Genomic DNA, 25,262 nt, shown 5'->3' on the forward strand with positions numbered 1-25,262 from the left:
AATGATGGTGGGGGCAGGGAGGGGGCTGCCTAAGCTTCCATTAAGCCTTTCTCCTGTGTATGGGATGGGGGCGGGTGATGCTGGTGGGGTGGGGAGGGGGCTGCCTAACCTTCCATTAAGCCTTTCTCCTGTGTATGGGATGGGGGCGGGTGATGCTGGTGGGGTGGGGGAGGGGGCTGCCTAACCTCCCATTAAGCCTTTCTCCTGTGTATGGGATGGAGGGGGGGGTGATGCTGGTGGGGCGGGGAGGGGGCTGCCTAACCTCCCATTAAACCTTTCTCCTGTGTATAGGATGGGGGCGGGTGATGCTGGTGGGGTGGGGAGGGGACTGCCTAACCTCCCATTAAGCCTTTTTCCTGTGTATGGGATGAGGGGGTGGGCAATGATGGTGGGGACAGGGAGGGGGCTGCCTAACCATCCATTAAGCCTTTCTCCTGTGTATGGGATGAGGGGGTGGGTAATGATGGTGGGGGCAGGGAGGGGGCTGCCTAACCATCCATTAAGCCTTTCTCCTGTGTATGGGATGAGGGGGTGGGTAATGATGGTGGGAGCAGGGAGGGGGCTGCCTAACCTTCCATTAAGCCTTTCTCCTGTGTATGGGATGGAGGGGGGGTGATGCTGGTGGGGCGGGGAGGGGGCTGCCTAACCTCCCATTAAGCCTTTCTCCTGTGTATGGGATGGGGCGGGTGATACTGGTGGAGCGGGGAAGGGGCTGTCTAACCTCCCATTAAGCCTTTCTCCTGTGCATGGGTTGGGGGGCGGGTGATGCTGGTGGCAGGGGAGGGGGCTGCCTAACCCTCAATTAATCCTTTCTCCTGTGCATGGGATGGAGGGTGGGTGATGCTGGTGGGGGTCGGGAGGGGGCTGCCTAACCTTCCATTAAACCTTTCTCCTATGTATGGGATGAGGGGACGGGTTATGATGGTGGGGCGGGGAGGGGGCTGCCTAACCTTCCATTAAGCCTTTCTCCCGTGCATGGGATGGGGGCGGGTGATGCTGGTGGGGCGGGGAGGGGGCTGTCTAACCTCCCATTAAGCCTTTCTCCTGTGCATGGGTTGGGGGGCGGGTGATGCTGGTGGCAGGGGAGGGGGCTGCCTAACCCTCAATTAATCCTTTCTCCTGTGCATGGGATGGAGGGTGGGTGATGCTGGTGGGGGTCGGGAGGGGGCTGCCTAACCTTCCATTAAACCTTTCTCCTGTGTATGGGATGAGGGGGCGGGTTATGATGGTGGGGCGGGGAGGGGGCTGCCTAACCTTCCATTAAGCCTTTCTCCCGTGCATGGGATGGGGGCGGGTGATGCTGGTGGGGCGGGGAGGGGGCTGTCTAACCTCTCATTAAGCCCTTCTCCTGTGCATGGGATGGGGGGCGGGTGATGCTGGTGGCTGGGGAGTGGGCTGCCTAACCCTCAATTAATCCTTTCTCCTGTGCATGGGATGGAGGGGGCTGCCTAACCTTCCATTAAACCTTTCTCCTGTGTATGGGATGAGGGGGCGGGTTATGATGGTGGGGCGGGGAGGGGGCTGCCTAACCTTCCATTAAGCCTTTCTCCTGTGTATGGGATGAGGGGGCGGGTTATGATGGTGGGGTGGGGAGGGGGCTGCCTAGCCTCCCATTAAACCTTTCTCCTGTGTATGGGATGAGGGGGCGGGTTATGATGGTGGGGCGGGGAGGGGGCTGCCTAACCTTCCATTAAGCCTTTCTCCTGTGTATGGGATGAGGGGGCGGGTTATGATGGTGGGGTGGGGAGGGGGCTGCCTAAACTTCCATTAAGCCTTTCTCCTGTTTATGGGATGGAGGGGGTGATGCTGGTGGGGCGGGGAGGGGGCTGCCTAACCTTCCATTAAGCCTTTCTCCTGTGTATGGGAGGGCGGGTGATGCTGGTGGGGGCGGGGAGGGGGCTGCCTAGTCTCCCATTAAGCCTTTCTCCTGTGTATGGGATGGAGGGGAGGTGATGCTGGTGGGGCGGGGAGGGGGCTGCCTACCCTCCCATTAAGCTTTTCTCCTGTGTATGGGATGAGGGGGAGGGTTATGATGGTGGGGCGGGGAGGGGGCTTCCTAACCTTCCATTAAGCCTTTCTCCTGTGCATGGGATGGGGGGGCAGGTGATGCTGGTGGGGGTGGGGAGGGGGCTGCCTAACCTTCCATTAAGCCTTTGTCCTGTGCATGGGATGGGGGGCAGGTGATGCTGGTGGGGTGGGGAGGGGGCTGCCTAACCTTCCATTAAGCTTTTCTCTTGTGTATGGGATGGGGGTGGGTAATGATCGTGGGGGCAGGGAGGGGCTGCCCAAGCTTCCATTAAACCTTTCTCCTGTGTATGGGATGAGGGGGCGGGTTATGATGGTGGGGCGGGGAGGGGGCTGCCTAACCTTCCATTAAGCCTTTCTCCTGTGTATGGGATGAGGGGGCGGGTTATGATGGTGGGGTGGGGAGGGGGCTGCCTAGCCTCCCATTAAACCTTTCTCCTGTGTATGGGATGAGGGGGCGGGTTATGATGGTGGGGCGGGGAGGGGGCTGCCTAACCTTCCATTAAGCCTTTCTCCTGTGTATGGGATGAGGGGGCGGGTTATGATGGTGGGGTGGGGAGGGGGCTGCCTAAACTTCCATTAAGCCTTTCTCCTGTTTATGGGATGGAGGGGGTGATGCTGGTGGGGCGGGGAGGGGGCTGCCTAACCTTCCATTAAGCCTTTCTCCTGTGTATGGGAGGGCGGGTGATGCTGGTGGGGGCGGGGAGGGGGCTGCCTAGTCTCCCATTAAGCCTTTCTCCTGTGTATGGGATGGAGGGGAGGTGATGCTGGTGGGGCGGGGAGGGGGCTGCCTACCCTCCCATTAAGCTTTTCTCCTGTGTATGGGATGAGGGGGAGGGTTATGATGGTGGGGCGGGGAGGGGGCTTCCTAACCTTCCATTAAGCCTTTCTCCTGTGCATGGGATGGGGGGGCAGGTGATGCTGGTGGGGGTGGGGAGGGGGCTGCCTAACCTTCCATTAAGCCTTTGTCCTGTGCATGGGATGGGGGGCAGGTGATGCTGGTGGGGTGGGGAGGGGGCTGCCTAACCTTCCATTAAGCTTTTCTCTTGTGTATGGGATGGGGGTGGGTAATGATCGTGGGGGCAGGGAGGGGCTGCCCAAGCTTCCATTAAGCCTTTCTCCTAAGTATGTGATGAGGGGGCGGGTTATGATGGTGAGGCGGGGAGGGGGCTGCCTAACCATCCATTAAGCCTTTCTCCTGTGCATGGGATGGGGAGTGGGTGATGCTGGTGGGGGCGGGGAGGGGCTCCCTAACCTTCCATTAAGCCTTTCTCCTGTGTATGGGATGGAGGGCGGGTGATGCTGGTGGGGGCGGGGAGGGGGCAGCCTAACCTTCCATTAAGCCTTTCTCCTGTGTATGGGATGGAGGGGGGTGATGCTGGTAGGGCGGGGAGGGGGCTGCCTAACCTCCCATTAAGCCTTTCTCCCGTGCATGGGATGGGGGCGGGTGATGCTGGTGGGGTGGGGAGGGGGCTGCCTAACCTCCCATTAAGCCTTTCTCCCGTGCATGGGATGGGGGCGGGTGATGCTGGTGGGGTGGGAAGGGGGCTGCCTAACCTCCCATTAAGCCTTTCTCCTGTGTTTGGGATGGGGCGCGTGATGCTGGTGGGGCGGGGAAGGGGCTGTCTAACCTCCCATTAAGCCTTTCTCCTGTGCATGGGATGGGGGGCGGGTGATGCTGGTGGCAGGGGAGGGGGCTGCCTAACCCTCAATTAATCATTTCTCCTGTGCACGGGATGGAGGGCGGGTGATGCTGGTGGGGGTGGGGAGGGGGCTGCCTAACCTCCCATTAAACCTTTCTCCTGTGTATGGGATGAGGGGGCGGGTTATGATGGTGGGGCGGGGAGGGGACTGCCTAACCTTCCATTAAGCCTTTTTCCTCTGTATGGGATGAGGGGGCGGGTTATGATGGTGGGGTGGGGAGGGGGCTGCCTAAACTTCCATTAAGCCTTTCTCCTGTTTATGGGATGGAGGGTGGTTGATGCTGGTGGGGCGCGGAGGGGGCTGCCTAACCTCCCATTTAGCTTTTCTCCTGTGTATGGGATGAGGGTGGGTAATGATGGTGGGGCGGGGAGGGGGCTGCCTAACCATCCATTAAGTCTTTCTCCTGTGCATGGGATGGGGAGTGGGTGATGCTGGTGGGGGCGGGGAGGGGGCTCCCTAACCTTCCATTAAGCCTTTCTCCTGTGTATGGGATGTGGGGGCGGGTGATGCTGGTGGGGTGGGGAGGGGACTGCCTAACCTCCTATTAAGCCTTTCTCCTGTGTGTGGGATGGGGGTGGGTGATGATGGTGGGTTGGGGAGGGGGCTGCCTAACCTCCCATTAAGCCTTTCTCCTGTGTATGGGATGGGGGCGGGTGATGCTGGTGGGGCGGGGAGGGGGCTGCCTAACCTTCCATTAAGCCTTTCTCCTGTGTATGGGAGGGCGGGTGATGCTGGTGGGGGCGGGGAGGGGGCTGCCTAGTCTCCCATTAAGCCTTTCTCCTGTGTATGGGATGGAGGGGAGGTGATGCTGGTGGGGCGGGGAGGGGGCTGCCTACCCTCCCATTAAGCTTTTCTCCTGTGTATGGGATGAGGGGGAGGGTTATGATGGTGGGGCGGGGAGGGGGCTTCCTAACCTTCCATTAAGCCTTTCTCCTGTGCATGGGATGGGGGGGCAGGTGATGCTGGTGGGGGTGGGGAGGGGGCTGCCTAACCTTCCATTAAGCCTTTCTCTTGTGCATGGGATGGGGGGCGGGTGATGCTGGTGGGGGTGGGGAGGGGGCTGCCTAACCTCCCATTAAGCTTTTCTCCTGTGTATGGGATCGGGGGGCGGGTGATGCTGGTGGGGCGGGGAGGGGGCTGCCTAACCATCCATTAAGCCTTTCTCCTGTGCATGGGATGGGGGGGCGGGTGATGCTGGTGGGGCGGGGAGGGGGCTGCCTAACCTTCCATTAAGCCTTTCTCCTGTGTATGTGATGAGGGGGCGGGTTATGATGGTGGGGCGGGGAGGGGGCTGCCTAACCATCCATTAAGCCTTTCTCCTGTGCATGGGATGGGGAGTGGGTGATGCTGGTGGGGGCGGGGAGGGGGCTCCCTAACCTTCCATTAAGCCTTTCTCCTGTGCATGGGATGTGGGCCGGGTGATGCTGGTGGGGCGGGGAGGGGGCTGCCTAACCTTCCATTAAGCCTTTCTCCTGTGTATGTGATGAGGGGGCGGGTTATGATGGTGGGGTTGGGGAGGGGGCTGCCTAACCATCCATTAAGCCTTTCTCCTGTGCATGGGATGGGGAGTGGGTGATGCTGGTGGGGGCGGGGAGGGGGCTGCCTAACCTCCCATTAAGACTTTCTCCTGTGTATGGGATGGGGGGGTGGGTGATGCTGGTGGGGCGGGGAGGGGGCTGCCTAACCTCCAATTAAGCCTTTCTCCTGTGTATGGGATGGGGGCGGGTGATACTGGTGGGGCGGGGAGGGGGCTGACTAACCTCCCATTAAGCCTTTCTCCTGTGCATGGGATGGGGGGGCAGGTGATGCTGGTGGAGTGGGGAGGGGCGGCCTAACCTTCCATTAAGCTGTTCTCCTGTGTATGGGATGGAGGGCGGGTGATGCTGGTGGGGGTGGGGAGGGGGCTGCCTAACCTTCCATTAAACCTTTCTCCTCTGTATGGGATGAGGGGGCGGGTTATGATGGTGGGGCGGGGAGGGGGCTGCCTAACCTTCCATTAAGCCTTTCTCCCGTGCATGGGATGGGGGCGGGTGATGCTGGTGGGGTGGGGAGGGGGCTGCGTAACCTCCCATTAAGCCTTTCTCCCGTGCATGGGATGGGGGCGGGTGATGCTGGTGGGGTGGGGAGGGGGCTGCCTAACCTCTCATTAAGCCCTTCTCCTGTGCATGGGATGGGGGGCGGGTGATGCTGGTGGCGGGGAGTGGGCTGCCTAACCCTCAATTAATCCTTTCTCCTGTGCATGGGATGGAGGGGGCGGGTTATGATGGTGGGGGCAGGGAGGGGGCTGCCTAACCATCCATTAAGCCTTTCTCCTGTGTATGGGATGAGGGGGCGGGTTATGATGGTGGGGTGGGGAGGGGGCTGCCTAAACTTCCATTAAGCCTTTCTCCTGTTTATGGGATGGAGGGGGTGATGCTGGTGGGGCGGGGAGGGGGCTGCCTAACCTCCCATTAAGCTTTTCTCCTGTGTATGGGATGAGGGTGGGTAATGATGGTGGGGGCATGGAGGGGGCTGCCTAACCTTCCATTAAGCCTTTGTCCTGTGCATGGGATGGGGGGGGCATGTGATGCTGGTGGGGTGGGGAGGGGGCTGCCTAACCTTCCATTAAGCTTTTCTCCTGTGTATGGGATGGGGGTGGGTAATGATGGTGGGGGCAGGGAGGGGCTGCCCAAGCTTCCATTAAGCCTTTCCCCTGTGTATGGGATGAGGGGGCGGATTATGATGGTGGGGCGGGGAGGGGGCTGCCTAACCTTCCATTAAGCCTTTCTCCTAAGTATGTGATGAGGGGGCGGGTTATGATGGTGAGGCGGGGAGGGGGCTGCCTAACCATCCATTAAGCCTTTCTCCTGTGTATGGGATGGAGGGGGGTGATGCTGGTAGGGCGGGGAGGGGGCTGCCTAACCTTCCATTAAGCCTTTCTCCTGTGTATGGCATGGAGGGCGGGTGATGCTGGTGGGGGCGGGGAGGGGGCTGCCTAACCTTCCATTAAGCCTTTCTCCCGTGCATGGGATGGGGGCGGGTGATGCTGGTGGGGTGGGGAGGGGGCTGCCTAACCTCCCATTAAGCCTTTCTCCTGTGTTTGGGATGGGGCGCGTGATGCTGGTGGGGCGGGGAAGGGGCTGTCTAACCTCCCATTAAGCCTTTCTCCTGTGCATGGGATGGGGGGCGGGTGATGCTGGTGGCAGGGGAGGGGACTGCCTAACCCTCAATTAATCATTTCTCCTGGGTATGGGATGAGGGGGCGGGTTATGATGGTGGGGTGGGGAGGGGGCTGCCTAAACTTCCATTAAGCCTTTCTCCTGTTTATGGGATGGAGGGTGGTTGATGCTGGTGGGGCGCGGAGGGGGCTGCCTAACCTCCCATTTAGCTTTTCTCCTGTGTATAGGATGAGGGTGGGTAATGATGGTGGGGGCATGGAGGGGGCTGCCTAACCTTCCATTAAGCCTTTCTCCTGTGTATGGCATGGAGGGCGGGTGATGCTGGTGGGGGCGGTGAGGGGGCTGCCTAACCTTCCATTAAGCCTTTCTCCTGTGTATGGGATGTGGGGGCGGGTGATGCTGGTGGGGTGGGGAGGGGGCTGCCTAACCTCCCATTAAGCCTTTCTCCTGTGTATGGGATGGGGGCGGGTGATGCTGGTGGGGCGGAGAGGGGGCTGCCTAACCTCCCATTAAGCCTTTCTCCTGTGCATGGGATGGGGGCGGGTGATGCTGGTGGGGCGGGGAGGGGGCTGCCTAACCTTCCATTAAGCCTTTCTCCTTTGCATGGGATGGGGGCGGGTGATGCTGGTTTGGCGGGGAGGGGGCTGCCTAACCTTCCATTAAGCCTTTCTCCTGTGTATGGGAGGGCGGGTGATGCTGGTGGGGGCGGGGAGGGGGCTGCCTAGTCTCCCATTAAGCCGTTCTCCTGTGTATGGGATGGAGGGGAGGTGATGCTGGTGGGGCGAGGAGGGGGCTGCCTACCCTCCCATTAAGCTTTTCTCCTGTGTATGGGATGAGGGGGCGGGTTATGATGGTGGGGCGGGGAGGGGGCTGCCTAACCTTCCATTAAGCCTTTCTCCTGTGCATTGGATGGGGGGGGCAGGTGATGCTGGTGGGGGTGGGGAGGGGGCTGCCTAACCTTCCATTAAGCCTTTCTCTTGTGCATGGGATGGGGGCGGGTGATGCTGGTGGGGGTGGGGAGGGGGCTGCCTAACCTCCCATTAAGCTTTTCTCCTGTGTATGGGATGAAGGGGCGGGTTATGATGGTGGGGCGGGGAGGGGGCTGCCTAACCATCCATTAAGCCTTTCTCCTGTGCATGGGATGGGGGGGCGGGTGATGCTGGTGGGGTGGGGAGGGGGCTGCCTAACCTTCCATTAAGCCTTTCTCCTGTGTATGTGATGAGGGGGCGGGTTATGATGGTGGGGCGGGGAGGGGGCTGCCTAACCATCCATTAAGCCTTTCTCCTGTGTATGGGATGGGGGCGGGTGATGCTGGTGGGGTGGGGAGGGGGCTGCCTAACCATCCACTAAGCCTTTCTCCTGTGCATGGGATGGGGAGTGGGTGATGCTGGTGGGGGCGGGGAGGGGGCTCCCTAACCTTCCATTAAGCCTTTCTCCTGTGTATGGGATGAGGGGGTGGGTAATGATGGTGGGGGCAGGGAGGGGGCTGCCTAACCTTCCATTAAGACTTTCTCCTGTGTATGGGATGAGGGGGTGGGTAATGATGGTGGGGCGGGGAGGGGGCTGCCTAACCTCCCATTAAGCCTTTCGTATGGGATGGGGGCGGGCGATGCTGGTGGGGTGGGGCGGGGCCACCCTAACCTTCCATTAAGCCTTTCTCCTGTGTATGGGATGGGGCGGGTGATGCTGGTGGGGTGGGGAGGGGGCTGCCTAACCTCCCATTAAGCCTTTCTCCTGTGTATGATGGAGGGCGGGTGATACTGGTGGGGTGGGGAGGGGGCTGCCTAACCTCCCATTAAGCCTTTCTCCTGTGCATGGGATTGGGGCGGGTGATGCTGGTGGGGGAGGCGGAGGGGGCTGCCTAACCTTCCATTAAGCCTTTCTCCTGTGCATGGGATGGTGGGCGGGCAATGCTTGTGGGGGCGGGAGGGGGCTGCCTAACCTCCCATTAAGCTTTTCTCCTGTGTATGGGATGGGGGCGGGTGATGCTGGTGGCGGGGGAGGGGGCTGCCTAACCTCCCATTAAGCCTTTGTCCTGTGTATGGGATGGAGGGGGGTGATGCTGGTGGGGCGGGGAGGGGGCTGCCTAACCTGCCATTAAGCCTTACTCCTGTGTATGGGATGGAGGGCGGGTGATGCTGGTGGGGCAGAGAGGGGGCTGCCTAACCTCCCATTAAGCCTTTCTCCTGTGTATGGGATGTGGGTGGGTAATGATGGTGGGGGCAGGGAGGGGGCTGCCTAAGCTTCCATTAAGCCTTTCTCCTGTGTATGGGATGGGGGCGGGTGATGCTGGTGGGGTGGGGAGGGGGCTGCCTAACCTTCCATTAAGCCTTTCTCCTGTGTATGGGATGGGGGCGGGTGATGCTGGTGGGGTGGGGGAGGGGGCTGCCTAACCTCCCATTAAGCCTTTCTCCTGTGTATGGGATGGAGGGGGGGGTGATGCTGGTGGGGCGGGGAGGGGGCTGCCTAACCTCCCATTAAACCTTTCTCCTGTGTATAGGATGGGGGCGGGTGATGCTGGTGGGGTGGGGAGGGGACTGCCTAACCTCCCATTAAGCCTTTTTCCTGTGTATGGGATGAGGGGGTGGGCAATGATGGTGGGGACAGGGAGGGGGCTGCCTAACCATCCATTAAGCCTTTCTCCTGTGTATGGGATGAGGGGGTGGGTAATGATGGTGGGGGCAGGGAGGGGGCTGCCTAACCATCCATTAAGCCTTTCTCCTGTGTATGGGATGAGGGGGTGGGTAATGATGGTGGGAGCAGGGAGGGGGCTGCCTAACCTTCCATTAAGCCTTTCTCCTGTGTATGGGATGGAGGGGGGGTGATGCTGGTGGGGCGGGGAGGGGGCTGCCTAACCTCCCATTAAGCCTTTCTCCTGTGTATGGGATGGGGCGGGTGATACTGGTGGAGCGGGGAAGGGGCTGTCTAACCTCCCATTAAGCCTTTCTCCTGTGCATGGGTTGGGGGGCGGGTGATGCTGGTGGCAGGGGAGGGGGCTGCCTAACCCTCAATTAATCCTTTCTCCTGTGCATGGGATGGAGGGTGGGTGATGCTGGTGGGGGTCGGGAGGGGGCTGCCTAACCTTCCATTAAACCTTTCTCCTATGTATGGGATGAGGGGACGGGTTATGATGGTGGGGCGGGGAGGGGGCTGCCTAACCTTCCATTAAGCCTTTCTCCCGTGCATGGGATGGGGGCGGGTGATGCTGGTGGGGCGGGGAGGGGGCTGTCTAACCTCCCATTAAGCCTTTCTCCTGTGCATGGGTTGGGGGGCGGGTGATGCTGGTGGCAGGGGAGGGGGCTGCCTAACCCTCAATTAATCCTTTCTCCTGTGCATGGGATGGAGGGTGGGTGATGCTGGTGGGGGTCGGGAGGGGGCTGCCTAACCTTCCATTAAACCTTTCTCCTGTGTATGGGATGAGGGGGCGGGTTATGATGGTGGGGCGGGGAGGGGGCTGCCTAACCTTCCATTAAGCCTTTCTCCCGTGCATGGGATGGGGGCGGGTGATGCTGGTGGGGCGGGGAGGGGGCTGTCTAACCTCTCATTAAGCCCTTCTCCTGTGCATGGGATGGGGGGCGGGTGATGCTGGTGGCTGGGGAGTGGGCTGCCTAACCCTCAATTAATCCTTTCTCCTGTGCATGGGATGGAGGGGGCTGCCTAACCTTCCATTAAACCTTTCTCCTGTGTATGGGATGAGGGGGCGGGTTATGATGGTGGGGCGGGGAGGGGGCTGCCTAACCTTCCATTAAGCCTTTCTCCTGTGTATGGGATGAGGGGGCGGGTTATGATGGTGGGGTGGGGAGGGGGCTGCCTAAACTTCCATTAAGCCTTTCTCCTGTTTATGGGATGGAGGGGGTGATGCTGGTGGGGCGGGGAGGGGGCTGCCTAACCATCCATTAAGCCTTTCTCCTGTGCATGGGATGGGGAGTGGGTGATGCTGGTGGGGGCGGGGAGGGGCTCCCTAACCTTCCATTAAGCCTTTCTCCTGTGTATGGGATGGAGGGCGGGTGATGCTGGTGGGGGCGGGGAGGGGGCAGCCTAACCTTCCATTAAGCCTTTCTCCTGTGTATGGGATGGAGGGGGGTGATGCTGGTAGGGCGGGGAGGGGGCTGCCTAACCTCCCATTAAGCCTTTCTCCCGTGCATGGGATGGGGGCGGGTGATGCTGGTGGGGTGGGGAGGGGGCTGCCTAACCTCCCATTAAGCCTTTCTCCCGTGCATGGGATGGGGGCGGGTGATGCTGGTGGGGTGGGAAGGGGGCTGCCTAACCTCCCATTAAGCCTTTCTCCTGTGTTTGGGATGGGGCGCGTGATGCTGGTGGGGCGGGGAAGGGGCTGTCTAACCTCCCATTAAGCCTTTCTCCTGTGCATGGGATGGGGGGCGGGTGATGCTGGTGGCAGGGGAGGGGGCTGCCTAACCCTCAATTAATCATTTCTCCTGTGCACGGGATGGAGGGCGGGTGATGCTGGTGGGGGTGGGGAGGGGGCTGCCTAACCTCCCATTAAACCTTTCTCCTGTGTATGGGATGAGGGGGCGGGTTATGATGGTGGGGCGGGGAGGGGACTGCCTAACCTTCCATTAAGCCTTTTTCCTCTGTATGGGATGAGGGGGCGGGTTATGATGGTGGGGTGGGGAGGGGGCTGCCTAAACTTCCATTAAGCCTTTCTCCTGTTTATGGGATGGAGGGTGGTTGATGCTGGTGGGGCGCGGAGGGGGCTGCCTAACCTCCCATTTAGCTTTTCTCCTGTGTATGGGATGAGGGTGGGTAATGATGGTGGGGGCATGGAGGGGGCTGCCTAACCTTCCATTAAGCCTTTCCCCTGTGTATGGGATGAGGGAGCGGGTTATGAAGGTGGGGCGGGGAGGGGGCTGCCTAACCATCCATTAAGTCTTTCTCCTGTGCATGGGATGGGGAGTGGGTGATGCTGGTGGGGGCGGGGAGGGGGCTCCCTAACCTTCCATTAAGCCTTTCTCCTGTGTATGGGATGTGGGGGCGGGTGATGCTGGTGGGGTGGGGAGGGGACTGCCTAACCTCCTATTAAGCCTTTCTCCTGTGTGTGGGATGGGGGTGGGTGATGATGGTGGGTTGGGGAGGGGGCTGCCTAACCTCCCATTAAGCCTTTCTCCTGTGTATGGGATGGGGGCGGGTGATGCTGGTGGGGCGGGGAGGGGGCTGCCTAACCTTCCATTAAGCCTTTCTCCTGTGTATGGGAGGGCGGGTGATGCTGGTGGGGGCGGGGAGGGGGCTGCCTAGTCTCCCATTAAGCCTTTCTCCTGTGTATGGGATGGAGGGGAGGTGATGCTGGTGGGGCGGGGAGGGGGCTGCCTACCCTCCCATTAAGCTTTTCTCCTGTGTATGGGATGAGGGGGAGGGTTATGATGGTGGGGCGGGGAGGGGGCTTCCTAACCTTCCATTAAGCCTTTCTCCTGTGCATGGGATGGGGGGGCAGGTGATGCTGGTGGGGGTGGGGAGGGGGCTGCCTAACCTTCCATTAAGCCTTTCTCTTGTGCATGGGATGGGGGGCGGGTGATGCTGGTGGGGGTGGGGAGGGGGCTGCCTAACCTCCCATTAAGCTTTTCTCCTGTGCATGGGATGGGGGGCGGGTGATGCTGGTGGCAGGGGAGGGGGCTGCCTAACCCTCAATTAATCATTTCTCCTGTGCACGGGATGGAGGGCGGGTGATGCTGGTGGGGGTGGGGAGGGGGCTGCCTAACCTCCCATTAAACCTTTCTCCTGTGTATGGGATGAGGGGGCGGGTTATGATGGTGGGGCGGGGAGGGGACTGCCTAACCTTCCATTAAGCCTTTTTCCTCTGTATGGGATGAGGGGGCGGGTTATGATGGTGGGGTGGGGAGGGGGCTGCCTAAACTTCCATTAAGCCTTTCTCCTGTTTATGGGATGGAGGGTGGTTGATGCTGGTGGGGCGCGGAGGGGGCTGCCTAACCTCCCATTTAGCTTTTCTCCTGTGTATGGGATGAGGGTGGGTAATGATGGTGGGGGCATGGAGGGGGCTGCCTAACCTTCCATTAAGCCTTTCCCCTGTGTATGGGATGAGGGAGCGGGTTATGAAGGTGGGGCGGGGAGGGGGCTGCCTAACCATCCATTAAGTCTTTCTCCTGTGCATGGGATGGGGAGTGGGTGATGCTGGTGGGGGCGGGGAGGGGGCTCCCTAACCTTCCATTAAGCCTTTCTCCTGTGTATGGGATGTGGGGGCGGGTGATGCTGGTGGGGTGGGGAGGGGACTGCCTAACCTCCTATTAAGCCTTTCTCCTGTGTGTGGGATGGGGGTGGGTGATGATGGTGGGTTGGGGAGGGGGCTGCCTAACCTCCCATTAAGCCTTTCTCCTGTGTATGGGATGGGGGCGGGTGATGCTGGTGGGGCGGGGAGGGGGCTGCCTAACCTTCCATTAAGCCTTTCTCCTGTGTATGGGAGGGCGGGTGATGCTGGTGGGGGCGGGGAGGGGGCTGCCTAGTCTCCCATTAAGCCTTTCTCCTGTGTATGGGATGGAGGGGAGGTGATGCTGGTGGGGCGGGGAGGGGGCTGCCTACCCTCCCATTAAGCTTTTCTCCTGTGTATGGGATGAGGGGGAGGGTTATGATGGTGGGGCGGGGAGGGGGCTTCCTAACCTTCCATTAAGCCTTTCTCCTGTGCATGGGATGGGGGGGCAGGTGATGCTGGTGGGGGTGGGGAGGGGGCTGCCTAACCTTCCATTAAGCCTTTCTCTTGTGCATGGGATGGGGGGCGGGTGATGCTGGTGGGGGTGGGGAGGGGGCTGCCTAACCTCCCATTAAGCTTTTCTCCTGTGTATGGGATCGGGGGGCGGGTGATGCTGGTGGGGCGGGGAGGGGGCTGCCTAACCATCCATTAAGCCTTTCTCCTGTGCATGGGATGGGGGGGCGGGTGATGCTGGTGGGGCGGGGAGGGGGCTGCCTAACCTTCCATTAAGCCTTTCTCCTGTGTATGTGATGAGGGGGCGGGTTATGATGGTGGGGCGGGGAGGGGGCTGCCTAACCATCCATTAAGCCTTTCTCCTGTGCATGGGATGGGGAGTGGGTGATGCTGGTGGGGGCGGGGAGGGGGCTCCCTAACCTTCCATTAAGCCTTTCTCCTGTGCATGGGATGTGGGCCGGGTGATGCTGGTGGGGCGGGGAGGGGGCTGCCTAACCTTCCATTAAGCCTTTCTCCTGTGTATGTGATGAGGGGGCGGGTTATGATGGTGGGGTTGGGGAGGGGGCTGCCTAACCATCCATTAAGCCTTTCTCCTGTGCATGGGATGGGGAGTGGGTGATGCTGGTGGGGGCGGGGAGGGGGCTGCCTAACCTCCCATTAAGACTTTCTCCTGTGTATGGGATGGGGGGGTGGGTGATGCTGGTGGGGCGGGGAGGGGGCTGCCTAACCTCCAATTAAGCCTTTCTCCTGTGTATGGGATGGGGGCGGGTGATACTGGTGGGGCGGGGAGGGGGCTGACTAACCTCCCATTAAGCCTTTCTCCTGTGCATGGGATGGGGGGGCAGGTGATGCTGGTGGAGTGGGGAGGGGCGGCCTAACCTTCCATTAAGCTGTTCTCCTGTGTATGGGATGGAGGGCGGGTGATGCTGGTGGGGAGGGGAGGGGGCTGCCTAACCTTCCATTAAGCCGTTCTCCTGTGTATGGGATGAGGGGGCGGGTGATGCTGGTAGGGCGGGGAGGGGGCTGCCTAACCTCCCATTAAGCCTTTCGTATGGGATGGGGGCGGGCGATGCTGGTGGGGTGGGGCGGGGCCTCCCTAACCTTCCATTAAGCCTTTCTCCTGTGTATGGGATGGGGTGGGTGATGCTGGTGGGGTGGGGAGGGGGCTGCCTAACCTCCCATTAAGCCTTTCTCCTGTGTATGGGATGGGGGCGGGTGATGATGGTGGGGCCGGGGAGGGGGCTGCCTAACCTTCCATTAAGCCTTTCTCCTGTGCATGGGATGGGGGCGGGCGATGCTGGTGGGGTGGGGCGGGGCCTCCCTAACCTTCCATTAAGCCTTTCTCCTGTGTATGGGATGGGGGGGCGGGTGACGCTGGTGGGGCGGGGAGGGGGCTGCCTAACCATCCATTAAGCCTTTCTCCTGTGCATGGGATGGGGGGGCGGGTGATGCTGGTGGGGCGGGGAGGGGGCTGCCTAACCTTCCATTAAGCCTTTCTCCTGTGTATGTGATGAGGGGGCGGGTTATGATGGTGGGGTTGGGGAGGGGGCTGCCTAACCATCCATTAAGCCTTTCTCCTGTGCATGGGATGGGGAGTGGGTGATGCTGGTGGGGGCGGGGAGGGGGCTGCCTAACCTCCCATTAAGCCTTTCTCCTGTGTATGGGATGGGGGGTGGGTGATGCTGGTGGGGCGGGGAGGGGGCTGCCTAACCTCCAATTAAGCCTTTCTCCTGTGTATGGGATGGGGGCGGGTGATACTGGTGGGGCGGGGAGGGGGCTGACTAACCTCCCATTAAGCCTTTCTCCTGTGCATGGGATGGGGGGGCAGGTGATGCTGGTGGAGTGGGGTTGGGGGCGGCCTAACCTTCCATTAAGCTGTTCTCCTGTGTATGGGATGGAGGGCGGGTGATGCTGGTGGGGAGGGGAGGGGGCTGCCTAACCTTCCATTAAGCCGTTCTCCTGTGTATGGGATGAGGGGGCGGGTGATGCTGGTAGGGCGGGGAGGGGGCTGCCTAACCTCCCATTAAGCCTTTCGTATGGGATGGGGGCGGGCGATGCTGGTGGGGTGGGGCGGGGCCTCCCTAACCTTCCATTAAGCCTTTCTCCTGTGTATGGGATGGGGTGGGTGATGCTGGTGGGGTGGGGAGGGGGCTGCCTAACCTCCCATTAAGCCTTTCTCCTGTGTATGGGATGGGGGCGGGTGATGATGGTGGGGCCGGGGAGGGGGCTGCCTAACCTTCCATTAAGCCTTTCTCCTGTGCATGGGATGGGGGCGGGCGATGCTGGTGGGGTGGGGCGGGGCCTCCCTAACCTTCCATTAAGCCTTTCTCCTGTGTATGGGATGGGGTGGGTGATGCTGGTGGGGTGGGGAGGGGGCTGCCTAACCTCCCATTAAGCCTTTCTCCCGTGCATGGGATGGGGGCGGGTGATGCTGGTGGGGTGGGGAGGGGGCTGCCTAACCTTCCATTAAGCCTTTCTCCTGTGTATGGGATGGGGGCGGGTGATGCTGGTGGGGTTGGGGAGGGGGATGCCTAACCTCCCATTAAGCCTTTCTCCTGTGTATGGGATGGAGGGAGGGTGATGCTGGTGGGGCGGGGAGGGGGCTGCCTAACCTTCCATTAAGCCTTTCTCCTGTGTATGGGATGGGGGCGGGTGATGCTGGTGGGGCGGGGAGGGGGCTGCCTAACCTCCCATTAAGCCTTTCTCCTGTGTATGGGATCGGGGTGGGTAATGATGGTGGGGGCAGAGAGGGGCTGCCCAAGCTTCCATTAAGCCTTTCTCCTGTGTATGGGATGGGGGCGGGTGATGCTGGTGGGGTGGGGAGGGGGCTGCCTAACCTTCCATTAAGCCTTTCTCCTGTGTATGGGATGGGGGCGGGTGATGCTGGTGGGGTGGGGAAGGGGGCTGCCTAACCTCCCATTAAGCCTTTCTCCTGTGTATGGGATGGAGGGGGGTGATGCTGGTGGGGCGGGGAGGGGGCTGCCTAACCTCCCATTAAGCCTTTCTCCTGTGCATGGGATGGAGGGAGGGTGATGCTGGTGGGGCGGGGAGGGAGCTGCCTAACCTCCCATTAAGCTTTTCTCCTGTGTATGGGATGGGGGCGGGTGATACTGGGGGGGGGTGGGAGGGGGCTGCCTAACCTCCCATTAAGCCTTTCTCCTGTGTGTGGGATGGGGGGCGGGTTATGATGGTGGGGCGGGGGAGGGGGCTGCCTAACCTTCCATTAAGCCTTTCTCCTGTGTATGGGATGGGGGCGGGGAGGGGGCTGCCTAACCTTCCATTAAGCCTTTCTCCTGTGTATGGAATGGAGGGCGGGTGATGCTGGTGGAGGCGGGGAGGGGGCTGCCTAACCTTCCATTAAGCGTTTCTCCTGTGTGTAGGATTGAGGGCGGGTGATGCTGGTGGGGGCGGGGAGGGGGCTGCCTAACCTTCCATTAAGCCTTTGTCCTGTGTGTAGGATGGGGGCGGGTGATGCTGGTGGGGGCGGGGGGGGGCTGCCTAACCTTCCATTAAGCCTTTCTCCTGTGTATGGAATGGAGGGCGGGTGATGCTGGTGGAGGCGGGGAGGGGGCTGCCTAACCTTCCATTAAGCGTTTCTCCTGTGTGTAGGATTGAGGGCGGGTGATGCTGGTGGGGGCGGGGAGGGGGCTGCCTAACCTTCCATTAAGCCTTTCTCCTGAGCATGGGATGGGGCGGGGAGGGGGCTACCTAGCCTCCCATTAAGCCTTTCTCCTGTCTATGGGCTGGAGGGCGGGTGTGATGGTGGGGGCGGGGAGGGGGCTGCCTAACCTCCCATTAAGCCTTTCTCCTGTGCATGGGATGGGGGCGGGTGATGCTGGTGGGGGCGGGGAGGTGTTGGGGGGGGGGGGGGGGGGCGTCATCATCCGCTCCTTCTTTAGACACAAATTGTTGTTATTATTTTCTCTGGATGTCATGTAAAATCTGTCTTTAATGTAGATAATTCTTATTATAGATTAATAATCACATGATCATGTTTGCTTTCTCCAGACCTGAGTACTTTATTGGTGTGTTGCTGTGTTCATCAAAAGGTGCGGAGCACAGACTACAAAAGGTAAGTAACTGCTCTGATATATGTTTGCCTCCCTGCACACATTATTCTTTGCTTCTGTCTCCTGACCTACGCACCTGTGCCCCCCACCCCGTCTCCTCTCCCCTTTCTCTACTCCTCTTCCTCCCCATCATGCACAGAGGTGGACTAGGAAACAAAACTGTCCCCAATGTTTCGCGGAACAAAGAAGGTTAGCAAGCAACCCCAGCACCTCAAGAGAGTTTCGAGGAGGGTAATACATGTATCCATAAACAGTGGTTAAAATTAATGTTTAAAACATGTTCAGCTTATTTTAGGGGCCCCGTGCAGATACATTTGTCTTTCATCCATCCAAATAAAAGAAATGAAGAGATCTAAGAATCTCTGTTCCTCCCCCCCCCCCTTCACACCCGTCACGACCCATAGCTTGATAAGGTGACCTGGCTGCAGTCAGAACTAGCTCCCTGGAAGTCCCCTGACCCCCCTCATCTGTGCTGGACACAGAATAATGTACAGATGACTTTTCAAGGACAACGTTTGCATTCCACAATTAAGATGTTGGTGTTCGAGCAGGTAAATCTACCCCAGCATAGGTAGAGGACCCATTCTAATAACAGCGGCTACGTGGAAGGAGTACTGGCAGTAGTATAGATGGAGGAAGCAGAGCAGGTGTATCTACCCCAGCATAGGCACAGGACCCATTCTAATAACAGCGGCTACGTGGAAGGAGTACGGGCAGTAGTATAGATGGAGGAAGCAGAGTAGGTACATTTACCCCAGCACAGGCACAGGACCCATTCTAATAACAGCGGCTACGTGGAAGGAGTATGGGCAGTAGTATAGATGGAGGAAGCAGAGCAGGTACATCTACCCCAGCATAGGCACAGGACCCATTCTAATAACAGTGGCTTTGTGGAAGGAGTATGGGCAGTAGTATAAATGGAGGAAGCAGAGCAGGTACATCTACCCCAGCTGCAGGGCACAGAGCAGGTACATCTACCCCAGCATAGGCACTGGACCCGGTCTAATAATGGCAAGTAGTATAGCAGTAGGGCACAGAGCAGGTACATCTACCTCAGCTGTAGGGCACAGAGCAGGTACATCTACCCCAGCTGTAGGGCACATAGCAGGTACATCTCCCCCAGCTCTAGGGCACAGGACCCAGGTTAGCAGCCTCATGGAATGTGTAAGTGTCCAAGCATCGATACAGGAGGCAGGATGGAAGCGACAAGCAATATACAGATACCACAGCATAAGTACAGGATATGCCATCAACATGGAAGACACACATGCCACACCATTTTTTTATTTATCTTTTTGAATTTGTAGAGCGCACTACAGCCCACGGGCATCGAGGCGCTGTAAAACCGAGTTTAAGAATGCTTAATTCAGGGTTACAAGAAAGCCGCCCAGCTGAAGTAATCTTGGAAAGGATACATGGTTACATATACAGATGAGACGGTACAGGTTACTTAATTACAGGTAAAACGTGCAAAGTCATACGAAGACCCTGGTTTTGATGGCCTTGCGAAAGGCTGCATGACATAAGTAGAGGCTCTGGCATCAACATGGAAGACACACGTGCCACAGCATAAGTAGAGGATATGGCATCAACATGGAAGACACACGTGCCACAGCATAAGTAGAGGATATGGCAGCAACATGGAAGATGCACGTGCCACAGCATAAGTAGAGGATGTGGCAGCAACATGGAAGACACACGTGCCACAGCATAAGTAGAGGATGTGGCAGCAACATGGAAGACACACGTGCCACAGCATAAGTAGAGGATATGGCATCAACATGGAAGACGCACGTGCCACAGCATAAGTAGAGGATGTGGCAGCAACATGGAAGATGCACGTGCCACAGCATAAGTAGAGGATGTGGCAGCAACATGGAAGACGCACGTGCCACAGCATAAGTAGAGGATGTGGCAGCAACATGGAAGACGCACGTGCCACAGCATAAGTAGAGGATGTGGCAGCAACATGGAAGACGCACGTGCCACAGCATAAGTAGAGGATATGGCAGCAACATGGAAGACGCACGTGCCACAGCATAAGTAGAGGATGTGGCAGCAACATGGAAGATGCACGTGCCACAGCATAAGTAGAGGATGTGGCAGCAACATGGAAGACGCACGTGCCACAGCATAAGTAGAGGATATGGCAGCAACATGGAAGACGCACGTGCCACAGCATAAGTAGAGGATGTGGCAGCAACATGGAAGACACACGTGCCACAGCATAAGTAGAGGATATGGCAGCAACATGGAAGACACACGTGCCACAGCATAAGTAGAGGATATGGCAGCAACATGGAAGACACACGTGCCACAGCATAAGTAGAGGATATGGCAGCAACATGGACGATGCACATATAATAGCATATGTAGAGGATATGGCAGCAACATGGAGGATGCACATGACATAGCATAAGTAGAGGATGTGGCAGCAACATGGAAGATGCATATACCAAAGCATAAGTAGAGGATATGGCAGCAACATGGAAGATGCACGTGCCACAGCATAAGTAGAGGATGTGGCAGCAACATGGAAGACACACGTGCCACAGCATAAGTAGAGGATATGGCATCAACATGGAAGACGCACGTGCCACAGCATAAGTAGAGGATATGGCAGCAACATGGAAGATGCACGTGCCACAGCATAAGTAGAGGATGTGGCAGCAACATGGAAGATGCACGTGCCACAGCATAAGTAGAGGATGTGGCATCAACATGGAAGACACACGTGCCACAGCATAAGTAGAGGATATGGCAGCAACATGGAAGATGCACGTGCCACAGCATAAGTAGAGGATGTGGCAGCAACATGGAAGACACACGTGCCACAGCATAAGTAGAGGATATGGCAGCAACATGGAAGACACACGTGCCACAGCATAAGTAGAGGATATGGCAGCAACATGGAAGACACACGTGCCACAGCATAAGTAGAGGATATGGCATCAACATGGAAGACACACGTGCCACAGCATAAGTAGAGGATATGGCATCAACATGGAAGACGCACGTGCCACAGCATAAGTAGAGGATATGGCATCAACATGGAAGACACACGTGCCACAGCATAAGTAGAGGATATGGCAGCAACATGGAAGACACACGTGCCACAGCATAAGTAGAGGATGTGGCAGCAACATGGAAGACACACGTGCCACAGCATAAGTAGAGGATATGGCAGCAACATGGAAGATGCACGTGCCACAGCATAAGTAGAGGATGTGGCAGCAACATGGAAGACACACGTGCCACAGCATAAGTAGAGGATGTGGCAGCAACATGGAAGACACACGTGCCACAGCATAAGTAGAGGATATGGCATCAACATGGAAGACGCACGTGCCACAGCATAAGTAGAGGATATGGCAGCAACATGGAAGATGCACGTGCCACAGCATAAGTAGAGGATGTGGCATCAACATGGAAGACACACGTGCCACAGCATAAGTAGAGGATATGGCAGCAACATGGAAGACGCACGTGCCACAGCATAAGTAGAGGATGTGGCAGCAACATGGAAGACACACGTGCCACAGCATAAGTAGAGGATATGGCAGCAACATGGAAGACACACGTGCCACAGCATAAGTAGAGGATATGGCAGCAACATGGAAGACACACGTGCCACAGCATAAGTAGAGGATATGGCATCAACATGGAAGACACACGTGCCACAGCATAAGTAGAGGATATGGCATCAACATGGAAGACGCACGTGCCACAGCATAAGTAGAGGATATGGCATCAACATGGAAGACACACGTGCCACAGCATAAGTAGAGGATGTGGCAGCAACATGGAAGACACACGTGCCACAGCATAAGTAGAGGATGTGGCAGCAACATGGAAGACGCACGTGCCACAGCATTAGTAGAGGATATGGCAGCAACATGGAAGATGCACGTGCCACAGCATAAGTAGAGGATGTGGCAGCAACATGGAAGACGCACGTGCCACAGCATAAGTAGAGGATGTGGCAGCAACATGGAAGACACACGTGCCACAGCATAAGTAGAGGATATGGCATCAACATGGAAGACGCACGTGCCACAGCATAAGTAGAGGATGTGGCAGCAACATGGAAGATGCACGTGCCACAGCATAAGTAGAGGATGTGGCATCAACATGGAAGACGCACGTGCCACAGCATAAGTAGAGGATGTGGCAGCAACATGGAAGATGCACGTGCCACAGCATAAGTAGAGGATGTGGCAGCAACATGGAAGACACACGTGCCACAGCATAAGTAGAGGATATGGCAGCAACATGGAAGACACACGTGCCACAGCATAAGTAGAGGATATGGCAGCAACATGGAAGACACACGTGCCACAGCATAAGTAGAGGATATGGCATCAACATGGAAGACGCACGTGCCACAGCATAAGTAGAGGATATGGCATCAACATGGAAGACGCACGTGCCACAGCATAAGTAGAGGATATGGCATCAACATGGAAGACACACGTGCCACAGCATAAGTAGAGGATGTGGCAGCAACATGGAAGACACACGTGCCACAGCATAAGTAGAGGATGTGGCAGCAACATGGAAGACACACGTGCCACAGCATAAGTAGAGGATATGGCAGCAACATGGAAGATGCACGTGCCACAGCATAAGTAGAGGATGTGGCAGCAACATGGAAGACACACGTGCCACAGCATAAGTAGAGGATGTGGCAGCAACATGGAAGACGCACGTGCCACAGCATAAGTAGAGGATATGGCATCAACATGGAAGACGCACGTGCCACAGCATAAGTAGAGGATGTGGCAGCAACATGGAAGATGCACGTGCCACAGCATAAGTAGAGGATGTGGCAGCAACATGGAAGACGCACGTGCCACAGCATAAGTAGAGGATGTGGCAGCAACATGGAAGACGCACGTGCCACAGCATAAGTAGAGGATGTGGCAGCAACATGGAAGACGCACGTGCCACAGCATAAGTAGAGGATGTGGCAGCAACATGGAAGACGCACGTGCCACAGCATGAGTAGAGGATGTGGCAGCAACATGGAAGATGCACGTGCCACAGCATAAGTAGAGGATGTGGCATCAACATGGAAGACACACGTGCCACAGCATAAGTAGAGGATATGGCAGCAACATGGAAGATGCACGTGCCACAGCATAAGTAGAGGATGTGGCAGCAACATGGAAGACACACGTGCCACAGCATAAGTAGAGGATATGGCAGCAACATGGAAGACACACGTGCCACAGCATAAGTAGAGGATATGGCAGCAACATGGAAGACACACGTGCCACAGCATAAGTAGAGGATATGGCAGCAACATGGACGATGCACATATAATAGCATATGTAGAGGATATGGCAGCAACATGGAGGATGCACATGACATAGCATAAGTAGAGGATGTGGCAGCAACATGGAAGATGCATATACCAAAGCATAAGTAGAGGATATGGCAGCAACATGGAAGATGCACGTGCCACAGCATAAGTAGAGGATGTGGCAGCAACATGGAAGACACACGTGCCACAGCATAAGTAGAGGATATGGCATCAACATGGAAGACGCACGTGCCACAGCATAAGTAGAGGATATGGCAGCAACATGGAAGATGCACGTGCCACAGCATAAGTAGAGGATGTGGCAGCAACATGGAAGATGCACGTGCCACAGCATAAGTAGAGGATGTGGCATCAACATGGAAGACACACGTGCCACAGCATAAGTAGAGGATATGGCAGCAACATGGAAGATGCACGTGCCACAGCATAAGTAGAGGATGTGGCAGCAACATGGAAGACACACGTGCCACAGCATAAGTAGAGGATATGGCAGCAACATGGAAGACACACGTGCCACAGCATAAGTAGAGGATATGGCAGCAACATGGAAGACACACGTGCCACAGCATAAGTAGAGGATATGGCAGCAACATGGACGATGCACATATAATAGCATAAGTAGAGGATATGGCAGCAACATGGAAGACACACGTGCCACAGCATAAGTAGAGGATGTGGATTAGCAATTAACAAAAAGGTGCATTTTTCTGAAAATATCTTGCATTTGTATTTGTATTTTGTATTATATTTATTTGTAGAGCGTGCCAAGTACTGAGGCATTTGGGCGCTTCTCTTACATAAGGATGCGTTGCATGATTACATGAAGGCTAGTGAAGTTCAGCAGATTCAGCAAAGTGCAAAAAGAACAGTGCAGTCAGACAAAGAAGAGGAGGCAAAAAGGTTACTAATCCTCTCATGAGAAGAGCCACATTTTTGCATTATTCCTGAATAAATGGTAGGAGGGTTCTGTTCTTAAAGTTATGGGTAGAGAGTTCCACATATTTGCTGCTAGAACAGCAAAGCTACCACCTCCTGCCTCCTGTAGTCTGATCCTCGGGATATTAAGGCAGTGTGTCTGTGCGGATCTAGTGAGGCGCTGCTAGAACAGCAAAGCTACTACCTCCTGCCTCCTGTAGTCTGATCCTCGGGATATTAAGGCAGTGTGTCTGTGCGGATCTAGTGAGGCGCTGCTAGAACAGCAAAGCTACTACCTCCTGCCTCCTGTAGTCTGAACCTCGGGATATTAAGGCAGTGTGTCTGTGCGGATCTAGTGAGGCGCTGCTAGAACAGCAAAGCTACTACCTCCTGCCTCCTGTAGTCTTATCCTCGGGATATTAAGGCAGTGTGTCTGTGCGGATCTAGTGAGGCGCTGCTAGAACAGCAAAGCTACTACCTCCTGCCTCCTATAGTCTGAACCTCGGGATATTAAGGCAGTGTGTCTGTGCGGATCTACTGAGGCGCTGCTAGAACAGCAAAGCTACTACCTCCTGCCTCCTGTAGTCTGAACCTCGGGATATTAAGGCAGTGTGTCTGTGCGGATCTAGTGAGGCGCTGCTAGAACAGCAAAGCTACTACCTCCTGCCTCCTGTAGTCTGAACCTCGGGATATTAAGGCAGTGTGTCTGTGCGGATCTAGTGAGGCGCTGCTAGAACAGCAAAGCTACTACCTCCTGCCTCCTGTAGTCTGAACCTCGGGATATTAAGGCAGTGTGTCTGTGCGGATCTAGTGAGGAGCTGCTAGAACAGCAAAGCTACTACCTCCTGCCTCCTGTAGTCTGAACCTCGGGATATTAAGGCAGTGTGTCTGTGCGGATCTAGTGAGGCGCTGCTAGAACAGCAAAGCTACCACCTCCACCCTCCTGTAGTCTGAACCTCGGGATATTAAGGCAGTGTGTCTGTGCGGATCTAGTGAGGCGCTGCTAGAACAGCAAAGCTACCACCTCCACCCTCCTGTAGTCTGAACCTCGGGATATTAAGGCAGTGTGTCTGTGCGGATCTAGTGAGGCGCTGCTAGAACAGCAAAGCTACTACCTCCTGCCTCCTGTAGTCTGAACCTCGGGATATTAAGGCAGTGTGTCTGTGCGGATCTAGTGAGGCGCTGCTAGAACAGCAAAGCTACTACCTCCTGCCTCCTGTAGTCTGAACCTCGGGATATTAAGGCAGTGTGTCTGTGCGGATCTAGTGAGGCGCTGCTAGAACAGCAAAGCTACCACCTCCACCCTCCTGTAGTCTGAACCTCGGGATATTAAGGCAGTGTGTCTGTGCGGATCTAGTGAGGCGCTGCTAGAACAGCAAAGCTACTACCTCCAC

At 57.1% G+C, this 25,262-nt stretch overlaps 1 long non-coding RNA gene across 1 annotated transcript in view; it reads left to right on the forward strand.

Moving 5' to 3' along the window:
• Positions 1-25,262, forward strand: part of LOC138566139 (uncharacterized) — a 79,002-nt gene that overhangs the window by 20,371 nt on the left and 33,369 nt on the right. The window contains exon 2 of the long non-coding RNA XR_011301847.1: positions 17,566-17,629. This is a non-coding gene — a long non-coding RNA (uncharacterized lncRNA). The remainder of the gene's footprint in view (positions 1-17,565; positions 17,630-25,262) is intronic.

Source organism: Ambystoma mexicanum, chromosome 2p, assembly GCF_040938575.1.
Source record: "Ambystoma mexicanum isolate Mex_15411 chromosome 2p, UKY_AmexF1_1, whole genome shotgun sequence".
Lineage (NCBI taxonomy): Eukaryota > Metazoa > Chordata > Amphibia > Caudata > Ambystomatidae > Ambystoma > Ambystoma mexicanum.